The sequence below is a fragment of the Perissodus microlepis genome, chromosome 14 (assembly GCF_051167445.1).
Source record: "Perissodus microlepis isolate ML-2025 ecotype Zambia chromosome 14, ASM5116744v1, whole genome shotgun sequence".
NCBI lineage: Eukaryota > Metazoa > Chordata > Actinopteri > Cichliformes > Cichlidae > Perissodus > Perissodus microlepis.
Window position 1 is genome coordinate 17,018,373 of NC_140474.1, and position 7,344 is coordinate 17,025,716.

At 40.7% G+C, this 7,344-nt stretch overlaps 1 long non-coding RNA gene across 1 annotated transcript; it reads right to left on the reverse strand.

Moving 5' to 3' along the window:
• Positions 1-4,946: 4,946 nt before the first annotated feature.
• LOC146373754 (uncharacterized) lies at positions 4,947-7,095 on the reverse strand. Its single transcript, XR_014802307.1, has 2 exons — positions 6,752-7,095; positions 4,947-6,411 (listed from the first exon to the last, which is right to left on the reverse strand). It is a non-coding gene; the product is annotated as an uncharacterized LOC146373754 (long non-coding RNA).
• Positions 7,096-7,344: the final 249 nt, after the last annotated feature.

Consider the following 7,344-nt stretch of genomic DNA (forward strand, 5'->3'; position numbering starts at 1 on the left):
CACACCCTGCCAGCCAAGCGTGCAACACAAGTGCTGAGCTCACACACACACGGACACGTACACACAAACGCACTGGCACACGCACCTGAGTACATACACAATTAAGCGCGCACACCGATACGCACAAAATCATCCGTCTTTTCCTTTCATTTTGTCGTTTCTCTGTCTTCCTCCCTTTCGCTGTTTGAAGGCCTTGGACATCAATTCCCTTTTGCTTTCAAGAAAGATTGTTTTATATTCTAATCAATTCAACTCTGTCCTGTGAAATTAATTGACATTCATTCAATGATTTGAAATTCCTCCGAGGCTGTTCTTTTGTTTCAGCCTGTCAGTGAGCTGCAAGTGAGATCGGGCTAAATGTTTTGTCATCTCACACTCCAGGGTAAGCTGCTCCAAAGCATGAGCCCGAGGTCAGTTTAACCTCCTCACAGTCCCATCTCCCGCTGCCTTTACAGTTTGCGAAGGGGATAGGGGAGGGGGATTCGGGATCAGAAACTTGGGTGAAGCCCATTCTTCAGTGGCAGCCTTCATATGTCTGCTCAGGACTATATTTTTTCAGAATCATGTCAGTGGTTTGAAAGGAGGTGTCCGGAGCGCCCGGGCCGAGGAAACAGAGGAGCTGGGGCAGGTTGATGCCTTTAGTTAAATGATGGTGGCACGCAGAGGGATTGCTTTGGGAAGTTGTCATCCATCATGATTTTAGAATGACTCAAAGCTGCACTCGGCTTTTTGGGGTTATGGTCTGGGATCTGTGATTGATGTGAAATGTGTGTGTTTGTTGTGTGTTGGAGAGAGGAGTGAAAAGGAGACTGTGTGTATTTATTTGCTGAAATAAGTTAAGATTGCTCTGTAGTTAAAGACTTCTTCTGGAGAAGTTTAATTTCTTCTCTTTTTGTTTGTTTTATTTTGTTAAAGAAGCTGATGGATTAAAGTCACTCAAAATCAAATGATAACGACTCCCACAATGTGGCAAATTGTCTATACCTACTCATTGTTAAACGCAGTTCATCGCGTGCCTTTTCCTGTGCATGCGTCTGTCCGCTGTTGTATTTCTTTTCTTTTTTTTTTATGCCTGTCCCGTTTGGATCTTTAGCCATCAGAATTGTTGTCTGAGGCCAACAAAGATGTCTGGCAGATTTACTTTACCAAGTGGATCATCATGGCCTTGCCATATTGGTCCATTGGATTGACATTTATTTTAATTATGTATTTATTTTAATTTGATTTTCGGTTGTTACAGACGGGACAGACATGACTGGGGGATAGGACAGGGAGAAAGAAAGAATGAAAGAAAGAGAGGGAGAGAAAGAAAAATAGAGCGGAGAAGAGATGGTGAGAAAGGGGGGAAGAAAAAAAAGAACAACAAACAAACAAAAAAAGATGTTTTTTTTTCTTTAAGCTGAAACATCTTGTCTGTCTTTTCCTTTCTCCTGCTTCTTTTTCCAGGTCCAAGTCTCACCCAAGTTAATTCTTCAATTAGTGCGATCCCAATATTCTGGAGAGATCATGGAGAGGGGCTCTTCCAATCAATGTCCAATTAGCCAGGCTCTCAGAGAAGACGGGGGATGACCGCTCAAGCAGTTTTAGAAAAGACAGGGTTAGGGTGAAGGCAGAGGTTCAGAGGAGAAGGTGGAAAAAGGAGGGAATGGGGGCAGCATGAAAGAGCCCTTAAAAGATGGTGAGAAGAAAGGATTCAACGTCTGTAAGTGGGTGGGGGTGAGAAGGGAGCATTGGGGTCTGAGAGGGTGGGTGTAGATGTTAGATGCTCAATCAAGTTGTGTGAGGACAGTGTAATTAATCCATTGAAGATGTCTGATTGCAGATGACTTTGGGAATACCAGAGTGGTGGCTGGGCCTGAGGGAAGGGGGAGGGCCGGAACAAGATGGATGCGGGGATGCAGGGAGAGGAAAAGCGGAAGGGCAAACAGAGAGAGAGAGTGAGATTAATCGAGACACGGGAGATACAGTACCTTTTAAATGAGAAGGATGAGTTTCAGTGACAATGTAAAAAAAAATAAAAGTAAAGAAAAAAAAGGGGGGGAGGATTGATCATGTGCGGGCTAGGTCGACCATCACTCACAGCACCGTGGGGGATAAAGACCTCCACCACCAGAAGTCACATGTATGTAAAGGAAGAAGCACGAGGCTTCATGCTCAAACTCCGACTTTCTCGCTGCTGAAACACTTTCCTATGAGATAAATGGGTGTCTATCCTGTTCTAATGCTAATATGCTTTTAAGGTACTATTAGCTGGCAGAGGTTTGCTTTTATTTAATGGACTATTAATTTGTTTGAATGCATTTTGTCTCTGTGGCTACAGTACAGAGTTGTCTTGGCTTAAGCTCAGCTCTTGAGCGGCACGTGATTTACTTACCCAGAGCTATTTGGAGGCTAAGCCTTTATAATCTAATTAAATTTGATAAAGCTGAGCAATCATTAGAATATTATGGTGAGTACTCATCATACTGATAAGGTGATTTAGTTCTATTGTTATTAAATATATTTATTAAGGGTTTTTTTTTTTGCATTGCTGTTGGAATATGTTTCAGACTGCATACACTTTGTTGCAGAAGCCCGTGTGGGTTATAGAAAAGCAAATGTTTGTTGTTTTCACAAAGACCGTGATGGTAAACTGTGATGGATTTTCACAAGGCGTCAGTTCATGCGCAGGCTGGTAGAAATTGCTGACAAAAGTTGGATCCTCAAAATGTTTGACTTCTTTCATGACAGAGAAGATGGGCTGAGTCAAAGGCCCCTTTTCCCCTCTTGACAGCTCACTTCAAATGTGTGTACATGTGGAAAACGGAACGGTCTGTAGTTAGGAAGATAGTGATTTACGTCTACTACTTTTGTTTGAAATTGTGTTTTTTATGTTAAATATGGGGGTTTGTTTCCCCCCCATATTTTTATAAAAGGTATGCTGTGATGGCTGGACTAGAAAAGTCTTGTATTAAACTTGCTTAATATAACAAATTGAATTTAAATGAAACAACTGCTCTGATTCTCCCTACTTTCAGCTTTGACTTAATTGCTATGTTTATAATTAATGAAAAATGTAACAATTGCATAATTTGGGGACTTTTGGGGAAGTGCAAAATAGCAAGTTAAATACCCATTTAAGACTCATTTTTCAACAACATTTGAATGAACTGGAATTACTTGTCACTCACTAAAACATTCAGAACTTGTAGTAATGCGTCTCTGCACTTGTGCACTGAAGGTTTTGTGTTTGGGACCAAAACTGACTTCTCAACATGTCTCAAAATGATGTTCTATGTGTGACGTGTGCACAGTGAAGATCTCTGCAGAACCATGTAATCGATGTAGAAGTCAGAATGCTTCCATTTAATAGTAATTAATAATTTAATAGTATTTTTTGTTCATCAGTTAAAATCAGATATAGATACACTCGCTGAATTCAGAATTATTTTAATTAAAATTACCAGGTCCTGGTTTCCATGTTTATCTGATAGCATCAGACAAGTTGCTGCAGATTTGTCAGCTAAACCACTTTGAGATTATTTAAGCTTTGTGACACGGCACATTATCTTTGTGTGAAGCAGCCATCATAAGATGGGTAGACTGTGGTCATAAAGAGATGGACACAGTCAGCAAAAATGCTCAGGTAGGCTGTGGCATTTAAACAATGCTGAGTCAGAACTAAGGGACCCACAGCCAAGAAAATATCCCTCATACCATCCAAATGGCACAACAGAAATCAAAGCTCATTAGACCAGGCAATTTTTATCCAATCATCAGTTGCCCAGTTATGGTAACCCTGTGCAAATCATAGCCTCAGTTTCCTGTTCTTGCCTGACAGGAGTGTTACGGGGTGGGCTCCTCTTCTTCCAGGTTTGACATGCTGTGCATTCAGAGATGCTCTTCTGTATCCCTTGATTTTAACGAGTGGTTATTTGAGTTATTCTTTCCAATAAAAGTCCTTTTTGCAAGTAAGATTGCAAACACAAAAACGTATAAAGTGTTATGTTTGCAAATTCACAGCTTTTGTTTGCTGTTGAGCAGAATCTTTTAGGCTGGCAGAAGTAAGATGGGCCTCTGTTGGCCAGTGACAACTTGGCAAGGGCTCGAGAGATAAAAAAGAAATATGTCTTTCCCGGTCTTTACACCTTCACAGATAACTGTACAAAATCAATCCAGGTATACATCAGTTTAAAGCTTTAGATAAACATTTGATTCCATTTATTTTACTTGCAATAAAACATTTTACAGTAGAGCGACTACAGCTTTGATCTCAAATCTTGATTTTACTGCAAAACCATTCTGTTTGGTTACATACTAAAGACATAAAATAATGCCACAATAGCTGAAGGCCAGAACTCGGATCGCATTAAAATTCTAATTTTAACTACAGAACTTAAACAATGTGATCGTTGCAGACTTACAGACTGCACAGTACATTTGTCCAATTGCTGCCACCATCCAGTAAAGATAAGGTAATAAATGAACACTTTTTCCCTCCAGAGCACTGCACAATATAAAATAAGATTAAATAGGATGTTTTGATTGGGCTGTGCTCTTCATTTTCTGTCCTGTATTCATTTACAGGACGAATGACATTTAATAATTAATGCAAAATTCTGGCTTTAATACATTCAATGAATTATTGAAAATGAATATGATACTATTTAGTGGATTGCTTTTTATTTATCTGCATGCTTGGAGTGGCCAAGAATTATTACAATCACCATGGCAGCAAAAAGGGACTCAGCTTAGCTTTGCACTTGACTGCGACACTGACTTGTATGACAAAGTTTACACATTCGTGACTCAGTGTTGTAGAAAGCTTTTATTAACCCTCACGATAGTTCTATAAATAAATTACCATTTTAATGCAATAATCTAATGATTATTGGAATGAATGTGCACGATGTGTACGCGCAGACATGTTTCAGACGTTGATAACAGCAAAGAGACTGAAACTCGTGTGTGAATATAAATCCATTTATTTGCTGTGTTTTATACATTTTCTATTTTACTGGTAGATAAAACTAACTGTCATTTCAGAAAGTCTAACAAGTAATTTCACACATAGAGTTATGGTAAAAAGAAAGTTCACTCTGTCAGTGCTAAAGTTTTACATATCAGGGTGTAATAGAAAGTCATCCAGTGCTTTTAAGGGCTTTTAAAAAAAAAAAAAAAAAACTCACACGGACAACAACACATGCCATGTTACATCATTATTTATTTAACAAAAACTAAACCAAAATGCAGAAGCTGTGTTAAACATTAGCTTCACCCTATGATCCAGTAGCTTGCTGAACCACCTTTAGCAGTACTAGCTTGCAGTAATTGATCTGTGTGACTTTGTGAAGTCATTTTGGACCACTCTTCTTGAGGTTTGCAGGTTTACACACAACTTTTTTATTAGATAACACGGCGACAGGACTGGAAAGTGAGGAGAGGACGAGCAGCAAAAGGGCCTGAGGTCAGAATTGAACCAGTCTGTTTCATTTAGCCTTGCAGCAAATAGTTGCCTGCTCAGCCTGTGTGCTAAACCAGCACCCATGCACGGCTCTCTTAAGGTTTCTACTCAGCATTTCAGTAAGGTTGAGGTCTGGACTTTGACTAGGCCAATGCAACACCTCGATTCTTTTCTTTTTCAGCCTTTCTACTGTGAATTTGCTGCTGTGCTTGCGATCACTGTCCTGTTGCATGACATCATTTTGGGCCAAGCTTTAGCTGTCACACAGATGGCCTCATATACTCTGGTATACAGAGGAGTTCATGGTTGACTCAATGACTGCAAGGGACCCAGGTGATCTGGCTGCAAAACAACCCTGCTACTTTACAGTCTTACTTCAGAAGAGGAGATACAGAAGAGTATGCTACATTTAAACACTGCTTCTGGCTTGAGTTTTTGGGCAGATAAATAATAACTCAGAGTAATGTGTTATGTGTTATTGATAAGATCTGCTAAAGACCAGATGATTTAAAAAAAAAAAAGTCCTGAAATGTAAAAACTTCGAAATAAGAGGTTCTTTTGGCCATCACTGTAAGTAAATTCAAGTCCACATGCATCATCATATGGTACAATTTTTACATTAGTGCCATTAAAAAGAAACCTGTTAAAGCATTTCCTAATCTCTATGACATACAAAAAAATTACATCCCCTTGAGTTTAGTTTGGGTGGAACAATGGTGAGGTGGTCTGAATCTGGGCAGCATCCTTTCTGTGCGGAGTGCATGCTCTCAATGGGTGCTCCGGCTTTCCTCCACAGTCCAAAGACTTGCGTGTTAGACTGATTGTCAGTCTGGCTGTAGGTATGAATGTGAGCATGAATGGATGTCTGTCTCCCCACGTTAGCCCTGTGACAGATTGGCAGTCTATCCAGGGTGTTCCCCGCCTCTCGCCCTATGACAACTGGGAGTGGCTTCAGCCCTGTCGTAACCCTGAATTGGATAAGTGGAAGAAAATGGATGAATGTTGGGTATACATCCAGAGGATTTGTAGTCCATTTATTTTGTGAGTGTTTTGCTTTTGCCTCATTGCATAGCAAGTTGATATTTCTGCCACTGCTTAAAAAGCAACAAGCCTGTGAATTCTCTGCAGTCTTGCTCCTAAGCTGTGACTCCTCTCCTCTTCAACAGGCGTGTTTTGATTACTTGAGTAGCAAAATGAACACGTCACCTTAGTCGTTACAACAAAAACACGATCTGAGTACTTTAACTCGTTATAGGAACTTGTTGAACCCACCCAGATCGCGATACAGCACGTCGTTTCAATACTCACTATCGTCCCTCGTGGCTTGATCTGTAGGGCTCTCTAGTTTGTGAACAGCATCATTTCTGTGCGAGATCGGGGCCACGAGGTCCTGAGAAAAGCTAAAGAGAAAAGATGACAAAACAGAAATTAGTAGAGAGAAAGATAAACAGTAAGATGACAGTTTGAGATAGAGTGATAGGAATATACAAGAAGACTGCAGAGAAAATCATCCAGAGTGGAGAAAAACAGTGACAGGCAGTGGCAGAGTGGTGGGAGAAATGTAACAGACAGACTCAGGGTGAGCGAGGGAGAGGGAGACAGGCAGAGACAGACAGAGGGAGAGATAGACGAGCTGCGTGAGGATGCAGAGAGTGTCCCCCTCTCTCGGCTGCTGCCAGAGGCAAACAGACAGCCTCTCTGCTGGTGGAATGCTAATGCAACAAGCTGCTGCTCTCTTGTCTTCCCGCCCTTCTTTACCTTTCTTCTTCTTTAACTCTCCTCTGTGCAGAAAGTTTAGAGCCTATAAGACAAAAGCATAGACTTTGATAATGGAGACCCTGACCGTTTCATATTATTTGCACTTTATGTCGCGCCTGATTTGAACAACCACACCGATTCCT